At 49.2% G+C, this 18,746-nt stretch overlaps 1 pseudogene; it reads left to right on the top strand.

The window, feature by feature from the left end:
• The first annotated feature begins 9,132 nt into the window (after window positions 1-9,132).
• On the top strand, window positions 9,133-14,323 carry LOC106581625 (uncharacterized protein K02A2.6-like; annotated as a pseudogene).
• The last annotated feature ends 4,423 nt before the right edge of the window (window positions 14,324-18,746 follow it).

The raw sequence follows: 18,746 nt of genomic DNA, 5'->3' as shown, positions 1-18,746 counted from the left end.
TGGTGATACTGAGGACCCTCTCCCAGACCCTGAAGGAATACCAGACACACCAACTGATGGTGATACTGAGGACCCTCTCCCAGACCCTGAAGGAATACCAGACACACCAACTGATGGTGGTACTGAGGACCCTCTCCCAGACCCTGAAGGAATACCAGACACACCAACTGATGGTGATACTGAGGACCCTCTCCCAGACCCTGAAGGAATACCAGACACACCAACTGATGGTGGTACTGAGGACCCTCTCCCAGACCCTGAAGGAATACCAGACACACCAACTGATGGTGGTACTGAGGACCCTCTCCCAGACCCTGAAGGAATACCAGACACACCAACTGATGGTGGTACTGAGGACCCTCTCCCAGACCCTGAAGGAATACCAGACACACCAACTGATGGTGGTACTGAGGACCCTCTCCCAGACCCTGAAGGAATACCAGACACACCAACTGATGGTGATACTGAGGACCCTCTCCCAGACCCTGAAGGAATACCAGACACACCAACTGATGGTGGTACTGAGGACCCTCTCCCAGACCCTGAAGGAATACCAGACACACCAACTGATGGTGGTACTGAGGACCCTCTCCCAGACCCTGAAGGAATACCAGACACACCAACTGATGGTGGTACTGAGGACCCTCTCCCAGACCCTGAAGGAATACCAGACACACCAACTGATGGTGATACTGAGGACCCTCTCCCAGACCCTGAAGGAATACCAGACACACCAACTGATGGTGATACTGAGGACCCTCTCCCAGACCCTGAAGGAATACCAGACACACCAACTGATGGTGGTACTGAGGACCCTCTCCCAGACCCTGAAGGAATACCAGACACACCAACTGATGGTGATACTGAGGACCCTCTCCCAGACCCTGAAGGAATACCAGACACACCAACTGATGGTGGTACTGAGGACCCTCTCCCAGACCCTGAAGGAATACCAGACACACCAACTGATGGTGGTACTGAGGACCCTCTCCCAGACCCTGAAGGAATACCAGACACACCAACTGATGGTGGTACTGAGGACCCTCTCCCAGACCCTGAAGGAATACCAGACACACCAACTGATGGTGATACTGAGGACCCTCTCCCAGACCCTGAAGGAATACCAGAAACACCAACTGATGGTGGTACTGAGGACCCTCTCCCAGACCCTGAAGGAATACCAGACACACCAACTGATGGTGATACTGAGGACCCTCTCCCAGACCCTGAAGGAATACCAGACACACCAACTGATGGTGGTACTGAGGACCCTCTCCCAGACCCTGAAGGAATACCAGACACACCAACTGATGGTGGTACTGAGGACCCTCTCCCAGACCCTGAAGGAATACCAGACACACCAACTGATGGTGGTACTGAGGACCCTCTCCCAGACCCTGAAGGAATACCAGACACACCAACTGATGGTGATACTGAGGACCCTCTCCCAGACCCTGAAGGAATACCAGACACACCAACTGATGGTGGTACTGAGGACCCTCTCCCAGACCCTGAAGGAATACCAGACACACCAACTGATGGTGGTACTGAGGACCCTCTCCCAGACCCTGAAGGAATACCAGACACACCAACTGATGGTGGTACTGAGGACCCTCTCCCAGACCCTGAAGGAATACCAGACACACCAACTGATGGTGGTACTGAGGACCCTCTCCCAGACCCTGAAGGAATACCAGACACACCAACTGATGGTGATACTGAGGACCCTCTCCCAGACCCTGAAGGAATACCAGACACACCAACTGATGGTGGTACTGAGGACCCTCTCCCAGACCCTGAAGGAATACCAGACACACCAACTGATGGTGGTACTGAGGACCCTCTCCCAGACCCTGAAGGAATACCAGACACACCAACTGATGGTGATACTGAGGACCCTCTCCCAGACCCTGAAGGAATACCAGACACACCAACTGATGGTGGTACTGAGGACCCTCTCCCAGACCCTGAAGGAATACCAGACACACCAACTGATGGTGGTACTGAGGACCCTCTCCCAGACCCTGAAGGAATACCAGACACACCAACTGATGGTGATACTGAGGACCCTCTCCCAGACCCTGAAGGAATACCAGACACACCAACTGATGGTGGTACTGAGGACCCTCTCCCAGACCCTGAAGGAATACCAGACACACCAACTGATGGTGGTACTGAGGACCCTCTCCCAGACCCTGAAGGAATACCAGACACACCAACTGATGGTGGTACTGAGGACCCTCTCCCAGACCCTGAAGGAATACCAGACACACCAACTGATGGTGGTACTGAGGACCCTCTCCCAGACCCTGAAGGAATACCAGACACACCAACTGATGGTGGTACTGAGGACCCTCTCCCAGACCCTGAAGGAATACCAGACACACCAACTGATGGTGGTACTGAGGACCCTCTCCCAGACCCTGAAGGAATACCAGACACACCAACTGATGGTGATACTGAGGACCCTCTCCCAGACCCTGAAGGAATACCAGACACACCAACTGATGGTGATACTGAGGACCCTCTCCCAGACCCTGAAGGAATACCAGACACACCAACTGATGGTGGTACTGAGGACCCTCTCCCAGACCCTGAAGGAATACCAGACACACCAACTGATGGTGGTACTGAGGACCCTCTCCCAGACCCTGAAGGAATACCAGACACACCAACTGATGGTGGTACTGAGGACCCTCTCCCAGACCCTGAAGGAATACCAGACACACCAACTGATGGTGGTACTGAGGACCCTCTCCCAGACCCTGAAGGAATACCAGACACACCAACTGATGGTGGTACTGAGGACCCTCTCCCAGACCCTGAAGGAATACCAGACACACCAACTGATGGTGGTACTGAGGACCCTCTCCCAGACCCTGAAGGAATACCAGACACACCAACTGATGGTGGTACTGAGGACCCTCTCCCAGACCCTGAAGGAATACCAGACACACCAACTGATGGTGGTACTGAGGACCCTCTCCCAGACCCTGAAGGAATACCAGACACACCAACTGATGGTGGTACTGAGGACCCTCTCCCAGACCCTGAAGGAATACCAGACACACCAACTGATGGTGGTACTGAGGACCCTCTCCCAGACCCTGAAGGAATACCAGACACACCAACTGATGGTGGTACTGAGGACCCTCTCCCAGACCCTGAAGGAATACCAGACACACCAACTGATGGTGGTACTGAGGACCCTCTCCCAGACCCTGAAGGAATACCAGACACACCAACTGATGGTGGTACTGAGGACCCTCTCCCAGACCCTGAAGGAATACCAGACACACCAACTGATGGTGGTACTGAGGACCCTCTCCCAGACCCTGAAGGAATACCAGACACACCAACTGATGGTGGTACTGAGGACCCTCTCCCAGACCCTGAAGGAATACCAGACACACCAACTGATGGTGGTACTGAGGACCCTCTCCCAGACCCTGAAGGAATACCAGACACACCAACTGATGGTGGTACTGAGGACCCTCTCCCAGACCCTGAAGGAATACCAGACACACCAACTGATGGTGGTACTGAGGACCCTCTCCCAGACCCTGAAGGAATACCAGACACACCAACTGATGGTGGTACTGAGGACCCTCTCCCAGACCCTGAAGGAATACCAGACACACCAACTGATGGTGGTACTGAGGACCCTCTCCCAGACCCTGAAGGAATACCAGACACACCAACTGATGGTGATACTGAGGACCCTCTCCCAGACCCTGAAGGAATACCAGACACACCAACTGATGGTGGTACTGAGGACCCTCTCCCAGACCCTGAAGGAATACCAGACACACCAACTGATGGTGGTACTGAGGACCCTCTCCCAGACCCTGAAGGAATACCAGACACACCAACTGATGGTGGTACTGAGGACCCTCTCCCAGACCCTGAAGGAATACCAGACACACCAACTGATGGTGGTACTGAGGACCCTCTCCCAGACCCTGAAGGAATACCAGACACACCAACTGATGGTGGTACTGAGGACCCTCTCCCAGACCCTGAAGGAATACCAGACACACCAACTGATGGTGGTACTGAGGACCCTCTCCCAGACCCTGAAGGAATACCAGACACACCAACTGATGGTGGTACTGAGGACCCTCTCCCAGACCCTGAAGGAATACCAGACACACCAACTGATGGTGGTACTGAGGACCCTCTCCCAGACCCTGAAGGAATACCAGACACACCAACTGATGGTGGTACTGAGGACCCTCTCCCAGACCCTGAAGGAATACCAGACACACCAACTGATGGTGGTACTGAGGACCCTCTCCCAGACCCTGAAGGAATACCAGACACACCAACTGATGGTGGTACTGAGGACCCTCTCCCAGACCCTGAAGGAATACCAGACACACCAACTGATGGTGGTACTGAGGACCCTCTCCCAGACCCTGAAGGAATACCAGACACACCAACTGATGGTGATACTGAGGACCCTCTCCCAGACCCTGAAGGAATACCAGACACACCAACTGATGGTGGTACTGAGGACCCTCTCCCAGACCCTGAAGGAATACCAGACACACCAACTGATGGTGGTACTGAGGACCCTCTCCCAGACCCTGAAGGAATACCAGACACACCAACTGATGGTGGTACTGAGGACCCTCTCCCAGACCCTGAAGGAATACCAGACACACCAACTGATGGTGGTACTGAGGACCCTCTCCCAGACCCTGAAGGAATACCAGACACACCAACTGATGGTGGTACTGAGGACCCTCTCCCAGACCCTGAAGGAATACCAGACACACCAACTGATGGTGGTACTGAGGACCCTCTCCCAGACCCTGAAGGAATACCAGACACACCAACTGATGGTGGTACTGAGGACCCTCTCCCAGACCCTGAAGGAATACCAGACACACCAACTGATGGTGGTACTGAGGACCCTCTCCCAGACCCTGAAGGAATACCAGACACACCAACTGATGGTGGTACTGAGGACCCTCTCCCAGACCCTGAAGGAATACCAGACACACCAACTGATGGTGGTACTGAGGACCCTCTCCCAGACCCTGAAGGAATACCAGACACACCAACTGATGGTGGTACTGAGGACCCTCTCCCAGACCCTGAAGGAATACCAGACACACCAACTGATGGTGGTACTGAGGACCCTCTCCCAGACCCTGAAGGAATACCAGACACACCAACTGATGGTGGTACTGAGGACCCTCTCCCAGACCCTGAAGGAATACCAGACACACCAACTGATGGTGATACTGAGGACCCTCTCCCAGACCCTGAAGGAATACCAGACACACCAACTGATGGTGGTACTGAGGACCCTCTCCCAGACCCTGAAGGAATACCAGACACACCAACTGATGGTGGTACTGAGGACCCTCTCCCAGACCCTGAAGGAATACCAGACACACCAACTGATGGTGGTACTGAGGACCCTCTCCCAGACCCTGAAGGAATACCAGACACACCAACTGATGGTGGTACTGAGGACCCTCTCCCAGACCCTGAAGGAATACCAGACACACCAACTGATGGTGGTACTGAGGACCCTCTCCCAGACCCTGAAGGAATACCAGACACACCAACTGATGGTGGTACTGAGGACCCTCTCCCAGACCCTGAAGGAATACCAGACACACCAACTGATGGTGGTACTGAGGACCCTCTCCCAGACCCTGAAGGAATACCAGACACACCAACTGATGGTGGTACTGAGGACCCTCTCCCAGACCCTGAAGGAATACCAGACACACCAACTGATGGTGGTACTGAGGACCCTCTCCCAGACCCTGAAGGAATACCAGACACACCAACTGATGGTGGTACTGAGGACCCTCTCCCAGACCCTGAAGGAATACCAGACACACCAACTGATGGTGGTACTGAGGACCCTCTCCCAGACCCTGAAGGAATACCAGACACACCAACTGATGGTGGTACTGAGGACCCTCTCCCAGACCCTGAAGGAATACCAGACACACCAACTGATGGTGGTACTGAGGACCCTCTCCCAGACCCTGAAGGAATACCAGACACACCAACTGATGGTGGTACTGAGGACCCTCTCCCAGACCCTGAAGGAATACCAGACACACCAACTGATGGTGGTACTGAGGACCCTCTCCCAGACCCTGAAGGAATACCAGACACACCAACTGATGGTGGTACTGAGGACCCTCTCCCAGACCCTGAAGGAATACCAGACACACCAACTGATGGTGGTACTGAGGACCCTCTCCCAGACCCTGAAGGAATACCAGACACACCAACTGATGGTGGTACTGAGGACCCTCTCCCAGACCCTGAAGGAATACCAGACACACCAACTGATGGTGGTACTGAGGACCCTCTCCCAGACCCTGAAGGAATACCAGACACACCAACTGATGGTGGTACTGAGGACCCTCTCCCAGACCCTGAAGGAATACCAGACACACCAACTGATGGTGGTACTGAGGACCCTCTCCCAGACCCTGAAGGAATACCAGACACACCAACTGATGGTGGTACTGAGGACCCTCTCCCAGACCCTGAAGGAATACCAGACACACCAACTGATGGTGGTACTGAGGACCCTCTCCCAGACCCTGAAGGAATACCAGACACACCAACTGATGGTGGTACTGAGGACCCTCTCCCAGACCCTGAAGGAATACCAGACACACCAACTGATGGTGGTACTGAGGACCCTCTCCCAGACCCTGAAGGAATACCAGACACACCAACTGATGGTGGTACTGAGGACCCTCTCCCAGACCCTGAAGGAATACCAGACACACCAACTGATGGTGGTACTGAGGACCCTCTCCCAGACCCTGAAGGAATACCAGACACACCAACTGATGGTGGTACTGAGGACCCTCTCCCAGACCCTGAAGGAATACCAGACACACCAACTGATGGTGATACTGAGGACCCTCTCCCAGACCCTGAAGGAATACCAGACACACCAACTGATGGTGGTACTGAGGACCCTCTCCCAGACCCTGAAGGAATACCAGACACACCAACTGATGGTGGTACTGAGGACCCTCTCCCAGACCCTGAAGGAATACCAGACACACCAACTGATGGTGGTACTGAGGACCCTCTCCCAGACCCTGAAGGAATACCAGACACACCAACTGATGGTGGTACTGAGGACCCTCTCCCAGACCCTGAAGGAATACCAGACACACCAACTGATGGTGGTACTGAGGACCCTCTCCCAGACCCTGAAGGAATACCAGACACACCAACTGATGGTGGTACTGAGGACCCTCTCCCAGACCCTGAAGGAATACCAGACACACCAACTGATGGTGGTACTGAGGACCCTCTCCCAGACCCTGAAGGAATACCAGACACACCAACTGATGGTGGTACTGAGGACCCTCTCCCAGACCCTGAAGGAATACCAGACACACCAACTGATGGTGGTACTGAGGACCCTCTCCCAGACCCTGAAGGAATACCAGACACACCAACTGATGGTGGTACTGAGGACCCTCTCCCAGACCCTGAAGGAATACCAGACACACCAACTGATGGTGGTACTGAGGACCCTCTCCCAGACCCTGAAGGAATACCAGACACACCAACTGATGGTGGTACTGAGGACCCTCTCCCAGACCCTGAAGGAATACCAGACACACCAACTGATGGTGGTACTGAGGACCCTCTCCCAGACCCTGAAGGAATACCAGACACACCAACTGATGGTGGTACTGAGGACCCTCTCCCAGACCCTGAAGGAATACCAGACACACCAACTGATGGTGGTACTGAGGACCCTCTCCCAGACCCTGAAGGAATACCAGACACACCAACTGATGGTGGTACTGAGGACCCTCTCCCAGACCCTGAAGGAATACCAGACACACCAACTGATGGTGGTACTGAGGACCCTCTCCCAGACCCTGAAGGAATACCAGACACACCAACTGATGGTGGTACTGAGGACCCTCTCCCAGACCCTGAAGGAATACCAGACACACCAACTGATGGTGGTACTGAGGACCCTCTCCCAGACCCTGAAGGAATACCAGAAACACCAACTGATGGTGGTACTGAGGACCCTCTCCCAGACCCTGAAGGAATACCAGAAACACCAACTGATGGTGGTACTGAGGACCCTCTCCCAGACCCTGAAGGAATACCAGACACACCAACTGATGGTGGTACTGAGGACCCTCTCCCAGACCCTGAAGGAATACCAGACACACCAACTGATGGTGGTACTGAGGACCCTCTCCCAGACCCTGAAGGAATACCAGACACACCAACTGATGGTGGTAGTGAGGACCCTCTCCCAGACCCTGAAGGAATACCAGACACACCAACTGATGGTGGTACTGAGGACCCTCTCCCAGACCCTGAAGGAATACCAGACACACCAACTGATGGTGGTACTGAGGACCCTCTCCCAGACCCTGAAGGAATACCAGACACACCAACTGATGGTGGTACTGAGGACCCTCTCCCAGACCCTGAAGGAATACCAGACACACCAACTGATGGTGGTACTGAGGACCCTCTCCCAGACCCTGAAGGAATACCAGACACACCAACTGATGGTGGTACTGAGGACCCTCTCCCAGACCCTGAAGGAATACCAGAAACACAAACTGATGGTGGTACTGAGGACCCTCTCCCAGACCCTGAAGGAATACCAGACACACCAACTGATGGTGATACTGAGGACCCTCTCCAGGGCCTTAAGGAACACCAGACACACCAACTGATGGTGATACTGAGGACCCTCTCCCAGACCCTGAAGGAATACCAGACACGCCAACTGATGGTGATACTGAGGAGCCTCTCCCAGACCCTGAAGGAATACCAGACACGCCAACTGATGGTGGTACTGAGGACCCTCTCCCAGACCCTGAAGGAATACCAGACACACCAACTGATGGTGATACTGAGGACCCTCTCCCTGACCCTGAAGGAATACCAGGAACACCAACTGATGGTGATACTGAGGACCCTCTCCCAGACCCTGAAGGAATACCAGACACACCAACTGATGGTAAGTCAAGCTTTATATTCTAAATATTTTTTCTTGACCATAAATATAAAATATATATATAACAAAATAAATGTAAGAAAATGAATATTACAAAGATAACAAAACATGAAATCTTCACAGATGTGGGTGATTTGCCAGACCCCTCAGCCATCCCCAGGCCTACAAGAAGGGTGTCTTTTTTGGCGATGTCACGGATCCCTCCGGAACTTTCATTACGCACACCTGGCCCCTATTCCCCGTGATTAGTAATTGTATAATTGTGCCCTTTGTTTACCAGTGTCCTGTCGATTATTGTTACAATGTCCATTGGAGTACCTGTGCTGCGTATTTTGCCTTTTGTGCCATTGTGGATTGTGGATTGTGTAGATGATTACGGGTCTCGTCCCGTGTGTTAATCATTGTGTGCGTGTGTATTTATTCGAGGTACTCCTCACTCTTTTGTTTGGGATTCAACTCTGTGTTTTGTATACATGTTTTTTTGGTCTTCGTCCCTGTTATAGTGTGGACACTATATAAATAATGACATTGTTATTATTGGTATTGACCGTGACCTTTCCCTTTTGATGATGTCATCACTAAGAGTGAGTTCTGTGCAATGTGATTCTACCACTGGTTGAGTGGGCTATATATTTCTGCTATATTTGTACCGTTTGTACCTGGCAATACACCTTTAGGTTTGGGTTGAAAGTAAAGGAAAGTAATATCGAAATGCGTGTGGGCATTCCTTGTCAAATTACTACACCTTTTTGGCGACGAGGATAAAACTTTATCAACTTGTACAGGGCGAGGTGCTAGCTAGCTAAGAAACAGTGGAGGTAGTCAGTTAGCTAGCTAGCTTAATGAGCGACGGAGAGCAGGTGCCGCTGGACGGAAACGCCGACGGGGACAATCAGCAGCAAGTGAATAATCGCTAACGAGGATCAAGGACAGTTGGCGTTATAATGGCAATGTTTGGGACTATCACTGAGTTTGTGGAAGAGAACGAGGACTGGACGGAATATGTGGAAAGGTTGGGACACTTTTTCTTGGCAAATGGAATCATAGATGAGGCTAAACAGCGTTCTATTCTCTTGAGTGTGTGTGGGGCTAAAAGCTACAAGCTAATGAGGAATTTGGCTACACCACGGGGACCGGGAGAAATTCCTTTTGGGGATCTAGTTGCTCTCGTTCAGACTCACCACAATCCAAAGCCGTCAGTGATTGTCCAGAGGTTCAAGTTTAACCGCCATTTTCGGGAAAACAGGTCAGTCTGTTGCTAACTTTGTTGCTGAATTACGTGAACGCTCTAAACATTGTGAGTTTGGGGCTATGTTAGAGGACATGCTCCGTGACAGATTAGTCTGTGGCATTAATGAGGACAGCATACAGCGTCGGTTGCTGGGGGAAGCCACACTGACTTTCAAGAGAGCATTGGAACTATTTCAAGGGATGGAGATGGCCGCTAGTAATGTGAAAAATATTCAAAAGGCCAACAGTGAAAGTTGTGCAGTGCATCAGGTGACAAAAGAGGTGGCAGGAAAAAGGGGAAAAGCAGTGGAATGTTTCAGATGTGGAGGGACACATTATGGTAACAACTGTAAGTTCATGGAGACTGTCTGTCACAATTGCAACAAAAAGGGACATTTAGCAAAAAAATGCAGGGATCCTAGGAGCAAGCCAGAGGGTGGGCGGACTGGGCTGGGCAAGTTCACAGCACCAAAGCCTCAGTCAGCAGCGCACCACCTAGAGAGCACAGAGGAGGAGGAAGAGCATTGTTCCTACAACATGTTTAATGTGAGTGAGCAGAGCCTATCTATGCTACAGTGGAGGTAGATGGAAAGCAGATGAGGATGGAGGTTGACACGGGGGCGTCTGCCTCTGTCATAAATGAGGAGACCTACAAACAAAAATGGGGCTCAAGACAGGTTTCTGCCCTCACACCGGCAGGGATCAGACTGCGTACGTAAACCGGGGAGACCATACCATTGCTGGGGGCTCTAGAGGTGGACATTGCATACAACAGCCAGGAAGCAAGAGCACGGCTCCTGGTGGTGAAAGGGAATGGGCCTAGTTTACTAGGGCGTGACTGGCTAAACAAAATACAACTGAGCTAGGGTGAGATAAAACACACACGAGTGACCGAGGATGTCATTCAAAAGTACCCAGAGATTTTCAAAGATGAACTGGGCACACTGCAGGGCACTGCAGTTAAGCTGTTTGTGGATCCTCAGGCTGAGCCTTGCTTTTTCAAGCCCAGGACAGTGCCTTACGCCATGAAAAAGAAAGTGGAAGATGAGTTGGAGCGGCTGCAGGAAGCAAACGTCATTACTCCCGTTCAGTTCTCCCGCTGGGCAGCTCCTATCATTTCCGTTCTGAAAAGTGACGGCACGGGGACTACAAACTCACCATCAACAGGGCCTCTAAGCTAGACGCTTACCCGCTGCCACGGGTGGAGGACTTGTTCGCGACACTGGCAGGAGGCAAGACGTTCTCAAAGCTTGACATGAGTCACGCCTACCAACAGCTCCTCCTGGACGAGGACTCAAAAGAGTGTCACACTGAACACGCACAAAGGCTTGTTCAGGTACAACCGCTTGGTTTTCGGAGTGGCGTCCAGCCCAGCCATTTTCCAGAGGACAATGGACAATCTGCTGCAGGGGATCCCTCATGTAGCAGTGTACCTGGATGACATCCTGGTTACAGGGGAGACGGAGGAGGAGCGCCTCCACCATCTGGACCAGGTGTTAAAGAGATTCTCTGAGGCAGGGCTGCACCTGAAGTGTAGCAAGTGCACATTCCAAGCATAGAGTGTGACATACCTAGGTCACAAGATCACAGCGCAGGGTCTGTGTCCTGTGGAGGACAAAGTCAGGGCAATCAAGGATGCTCCAAACCCCAAGAATGGGTCAGAGCTCAGGTCGTTCCTGGGCATGGTGAACTACTATGGTAAGTTCCTCCCGGGGCTGTCAACAGTGTTGGCTCCACTTTATCAGTTGCTCCACAAAGACTGTAAATGGAAGTGGGGGCCAGCACAAGAGAAAGCTTTCAAGGAAGTGAAAGCACTACTACAATCAGCACAACTTCTGGTTCATTTTGACCAAGACAAAGGGATCATCCTGTCATGTGACGCCTCACCCTATGGCGTCGGGGCAGTACTCTCTCATCAGATGGAGGACGGGTCAGAGAGACCCATTGGATTCGCATCACGTACGCTGACGAGTGCTGAGAAGGGTTATTCACAGTTAGACAAGGAAGGTCTGGCCATAGTCTTTTCTGTGAAACGCTTCCATCAGTACCTCTATGGTCGTCATTTCACCATACGATAGTGTATAGAGCGGGGAAGGACAATGCAAATGCAGACGCGCTCAGCCATCTCCCGCTACCAGAGATGCCTGCCACAACTGTGGTGCCTCCCGAGACAATTTTCCTAATGGAGAGATTGTCAAACTCACCTGTGAATGCCAAACAGATCAAACAGTGGACAGACCGGGATCCTATCCTGTCCCAAGTGAAACGATTCCTGATGCAGGGTTGGCCTCCTGTCATAGAGGATGATGGACTAAGACCTTATGCAAAGCGCAAAACTGAGCTGAGTGTGCAGGATGGCTGCATACTCTGGGGGTCCAGAGTGGTTGTTCCACCCCCTGGCCATGCACAAGTCATGGATGAGGTCCATGAGGCTCACCCGGGTGCCTCCCGGATGAAAAGTTTAGCCAGATCTTACATCTGGTGGCCTAACATGGATCAGGAGGTAGAAGACAAAGTTAAATCATTTTCTGAGTGCCAGATCAACCAGAAGATGGCGCCGCCCGCGCCACTACATCTGTGGGAGTGGCCTGACCGCCCATGGTCCAGGCTGCATATAGATTTTGCAGGCCCTTTCATGGGTCACATGTTCCTTGTCATGGTGGACGCACACTCCAAGTGGCTGGAGGCGCACATCATGAGCAACATCACAGTGACCACAACCATCGAAAAGCTTCGGCAGGTGTTTTCATGGTCTGCCGGACTCTCTGGTGTCCGACAACGCAACAACGTTTACCTGTGACTTGTTCCAAGAATTCATGCAGAGAAACGGGATCCGCCATGTCCGCAGCGCCCCGTTTCACCCGGCCTCAAACGGCTTAGCGGAGCGGGCTGTGCAGACACTGAAAGAGGGGCTCAAAAGGATGACTGGGGGAACCATCACAACTAAGCTCTCTCGGTTCTTGTTCCAGTACCGCATCACGCCCCAAACAACAACAGGACAGGCTCCAGCGGTGATGTTAATGGGCAGAAAGCCAAAAGCTCACCTGGATCTACTGCTTCCGAACATCAGAGCACGAGTGGAACGGAAGCAGGAGAAACAAAAAGAGAGACATGACCACCACGCAAGGGAGAGACAGTTAAAACCCAATGACACTGTCTACATCCGCAACTTCACAAGCAGCCAACGCTGGTTGCCAGGTATCATTCTGAGTCAGAGTGGTCCCGTCTCCTTTGTGGTCAAACTGACTGATGGGCGAGTCATGCGCAGACACCAGGACCATCTCCGCCTGCGCTATGACAAAGACAAGACCATGTTTTCAGACGGAACAGCTGTGGGTGGTAGTATACAAGTTGAAATCCCACAGGAAACAGCATCTGAGGAACAGGGGCATTCAGTGGTTCCAGCAGAGGGTGATGGACATTCTCTCACAAGCACCCAACCCGCTTCTGTGCCCTCAGACCCAGCTCCACTGGGACACGCCTTACCTGTGTCTCGTAGCACACCAGGAGTACTGCGCAGATCACAGCGTAGTCACAAGCCTCCTGAAAGACTAACTCTGTAGTTGAGACTGAGAGACTCGTGGTGTTAGTGTTTGTTTGGAGCAGCAGACCTAGTTGAAAAGAAATAAGGACTGTCATTTTGTTGTTGTTGTTTTGTTTACATTTACGGTAACACCAGCAGAAGTTCTACAGTGTGGTGTAGTAAAGAAAAGAAAACACTGATGTGGTTTACTTGTTAACCTTATGTTTTCCTTACAGGGGGGATTTAAATTGAGGGGGGAGAAGTGTTATAGTGTGGACACTATATAAATAATGACATGGTTATTATTGGTATTGACCGTGACCTTTCCCTTTTGATGATGTCATCACTAAGTTCTGTGCAATGTGATTCTACCACCGGTTGAGTGGGCTATATAGTTCTGCTATATTTGTACCGTTTGTACCTGGCAATACACCTTTAGGTTTGGGTTGAAAGTAAAGGAAAGTAATATCGAAATGCGTGTGGGCATTCCTTGTCAAGTTAGTACAGTCCCCATGCCTTTACACGGCACACCGTAATTTGGGTGTAATAAAAAAAATATTACGCACTCCTGCGCCTGTCTCCAAAATCCTTTAAACTTGCGTGACAGGTGAGCGCTTCAGCTGCGCCGCATGTTTTGACTGACGCAGTCCTGAAACAACAAGAGATCAACACATCAATTCTTGGACTCAAATAGCAGATGGAGGATGTATGCATTGGCCTGAGAGAGATAAATCAATCATTGAAAGAACTTGTTGATTGAACTTTTATTGTGATGTGGGTGCAGCCAATTACTCCAATGACATTGGTAAATCCAGCTATGGTATGGAAATCCCTTTTCACTCTGGCCTGTTGCATGGCAGTGTACGGAAACTGTATGTATTGTGGGTGAATGAAATAATGCCATGAAGGACTGCAGGCAATATTCGGCTCCTGGTTGGTTGTGAAATGCCAGACCGATCCGCAATCTCCCTTTGGAATGTTCCAGTGGCCAAAAATCCCAGGGTGGAGTGGACTTGGGCATGCACTGGGATGGCATTGGTGCATTTTGTCTCCCTTTTTAATAGTGGAGAGAGTTGGTTGCTGAGATACAGTAAAATATGCCTTGGAAAACAAAATCTACTAGTAAGCTAAGCGTCACTCTCAGCAAAAATATCTGCACGCTCATTGAAAACACGCTCCCTGTGTAATGCAGCTTGTGCCAGATCCTTCATCAATGCAAGATTTGCCATTTTGGACAAGTCACAATGCCTCAGTGTTGCCTTTTATATTATTTAACTGGTTTAACTAAATTGCCTCCAACCTTACATTCCACTCTTTCTAATTGACTTTATTATTCAATTAGGCTTAAATGGTTTCATGTTTATGAATTCGATAGCACCCTGAGAAAACTATTAGCAGTTTAAGTGTCTATAAAATAAATACATTAATAAACTGTTAATGTATTATGTTTATGATTTGGTACAGTATGTCAGTCCTTTCTCCATTTGGTGGATGGAATTTCATTATCAGTTTGACTTTTCTACCACAAGGTGCTGTGGGTATGCATGGTCAGAGGTGTGCTTAAATTGACACACATTCTCAAGTATAAGTACAAATGGATAAATCCCACACGTTCTCAAGTATAAGTACAAATGGATAAATCCCACACGTTCTCAAGTATAAGTACAAATTGATAAATCCCACACATTCTCAAGTATAAGTACAAATTGATAAATCCCACACTTTCCTTAGAAATGATCGCACGCATGGTTTATGAACATTTCTGTTCGTACGCAACATTGATAAATGAGGGCCCTGGACTTCCTGACGTGCCGCCCCCAGGTGCTGAAGCTAGGAAACAACACCTCCACTTCGCTGATCCTCAACACAGGGGCCACACAAGGGTGCGTGCTCAGCCCCCTCCTGTACTCCCTGCCTGCCCTCCAGGACACCTATAGCACCCTATGTCACAGGAAGGCCAAAAAGATAATCAAGGACAAACCCCACCTGAGCCACTGCCTGTTCAGCCCACTATCAGAAGGAGAGGACAGTACAGGTGCATCATAGCTGGGACCTAGAGACTGAAAAACAGATTCTTTCTTAAGGCCATCAGACTGTTAAATAGGCATCAGTAGCACCTTCGAGGCTGCTGCCCTTTATATATAGACTTGAAATAACTGGCCACTTTAAAAATGGAATACTGGTCACTTTAATAATGTTTACATATTTTGCATTACTCATCTCATATGTATATACTCTTTTCTATTCTTTTCTACTGTATCTTAGTCTATGTCGCTCCGACATAGCTCGTCCAAATAGAAACAGCCGCCTCACAAGTCCTCAACGGACAGCTTCATTAAATAGTACCCGCAAAACACCAGTCTCAACGTCAACAGTGAAGAGGCAACTCCGGGATGCTCGCCTTCTAGGCAGAGTTGCAAAGAAAAACCCATATCTCAGACTGGCCAATAAAAATAAAAGATTAAGATGGGCAAAAGAACATAGACACTGGACAGAGGAACTCTGTCTAGAAGGCCAGCATCCCGGAGCCGCCTCTTCACTGTTGATGGTGAGACTGGTGTTTTGCAGGTACTAATTAATGAAGCTGCCAGTTAAGGACTTGTGAGGCATCTGTTCCTCAAACTAGACGCTCTAATGTGCTGATGCTCCAGATACTCAACTAGTCTAAAGAAGGCCAGTTGTATTGCTTCTTTAATTAGGACAACAATTTCCAGCTGTGCTAACATAATTGCAAAAGGGTTTTCTAATGATAAATTAGACTTTTAAAATTATAAACTTGGATTAGCTAACACAACGTGCCATTGGAACACAGTAGTGATGGTTGCTGATAATGGGCCTCTGTACACCTATGCAGATATTCCATAAAAAAATCAGCCGTTTCCAGCTACAATAGTCATTTACAACATTAACAATGTCTACACTGTATTTCTGATCAATTTGATGTTATTTTAATGGACATAAAATGTGCTTTTCTTAAAAAAAAAAAACAAGGACATTTCTAAGTGACCCCAAACTTTTGAATGGTAGTGTATTTCCTTAATCAGTATAAAGGAGGAAATGTTGCTTACTTGTTGAATAAAATCAAATCTTTAATGCATCCTGATGTCTTTGCTTGCTGGTTCAGTAGGGGCCCCCAGAGACAACTGCTGGTCTTGACAGGTGATCTTGCAGTCAGCAACCATCTTCTGGTAGCCATACTGCTCACTCTGAACAAGCAGGAGATGCTGCTCTTGCTTATTCAGCTTTGCTGACTTAACAGCTTCTGGCAGATTGGCAGATCTGAAAACCTGATAGCTGTTCCTCTGTTACTGCCAGCAGGAATTTTTCCCATAGATTCCTGAAGAAAGACATTCTGACTACACGTACCTCTGGAAAATACTGAAATAATGTGAGATCAATAAAAGTAGTGCCATTCATGTTGGATGTAAATTACATAATCAAAACATGTTGTTTATGCGTTACATACCAAGTGTTGTCATCAATTTATTGTAGAGGCGCCACACCGCTGCTTTTGTCACATGAGATTGCAGCAGCTTTCCACCAAAGTGCTTGTGTCCTCATGCTTCAGGTGTAATCTGTGCTTGTTTTGACCAGCTCTCTTTTTGATGGGAGGCATTAGACCATTCCCCTTGTATGACTGGTGGAGGAGAGTCAGGTGTGTTCTACTAATGCTGAAAGACAAATTCCAGATATAAATATTTTTGTATTAATACACAATAAATGACCGAAGATCACCGTCAGACAGTAATCATCTGGCAAAGTGGAGTCTTTGGTTTAGACATGTAGCTAGCTAGCTACACAATGAACCATAATCCCAATGCATAGAGTACTAGCAATACAAACTGATTGTCATAGCTATCTAAAGTTAACCATAAAGGTTCAATGTTAGTTAGTTAGTTAGCTAGCTAACATTAGGCTATAACTTCCTGTGTCGTTTCCGTTTTGTTTGTACAGCTTGCATGGTCCATTGTGTCAAGTCATTCTGGTTCACACTGACCATGTACAATGCCATAAGAATCATCCTCCTGAAAGTAGTCCATCACAACTTTTTCCCACTGACCTTTGTCGATAGCGCCTGATAAATTCAGGGCAGTAATGTTATTGAAAGCAGTAGCAACACATTTGCAGCTCTCTATGGCTAACGTTATAGCTTTTGAAAAAGATTGCAGTAGAAAGGATTACACATAACGAGCAGCTCATTTTATAGACAAAAGATGCTAGACTGAAGATCAATCCGAAACTCATCTCTCGGCATGTCTAGCGCATTCATTATCTCAGCCAGGTTCCTGGCTTTTTCTGTGGCTAAACCAACTAGGCTCGTAATTTAACAACTTTATTCATATTTACAGATGACATACAAATTTGTTATTAAAGCACATGAAAGTTCAAATGTTCCAGGAGGCATTTCTGCCCAAAAACGCATTTTGATCAAAAATAAACTACCTCTCCTGTGAAGTCGTGACTTGCGACATAGGCCTTGTTTCCTGAAACGAGTCACATATTTCAGCATGATAATGCAGCGAGGATCTGTACACAATTCCTGGATGCTGAAAATGTCTCAGTTCTTCCATGGCCTGCATACTCACCAGACATGTCACCCATTGGGCATGTTTGGGATGCTCTGGGTCGACGTGTACAACAGCATGTTCCAGTTCCCGCCAATATCCAGAAACTTCGCACAGCCATTGAAGAGGAGTGGGACAACATTCCACAGGCCACAATCAGCCTGATCATCTCTATGCGAGCTGTGTCACGCTGCATGAGGCTTTCTGATCTAAACCCCTGCCTTTTTTAAGGTATCTGTAACCAATAGATGCATATCTGTATACCCAATCATGTGAAATCCACAGATTAGGGCCTAATGAATTTATTTAAATTGACTGAGTAAAATCTTAGAAATTGTTGCATGTTGTGTTTATATTTTTGTTCAGTGTAGTTAGCATTTTTTATGGGATTTTACATGTACTTGTTAGCATTATTAACCTTTAG

The sequence above is a fragment of the Salmo salar genome, chromosome ssa21 (genome assembly GCF_905237065.1).
Source record: "Salmo salar chromosome ssa21, Ssal_v3.1, whole genome shotgun sequence".
Classification (NCBI taxonomy): Eukaryota; Metazoa; Chordata; class Actinopteri; order Salmoniformes; family Salmonidae; genus Salmo; species Salmo salar.
The sequence above is the reverse complement of the archived record's forward strand: the minus strand, read 5'-3'. Positions and strand labels throughout refer to the sequence as shown.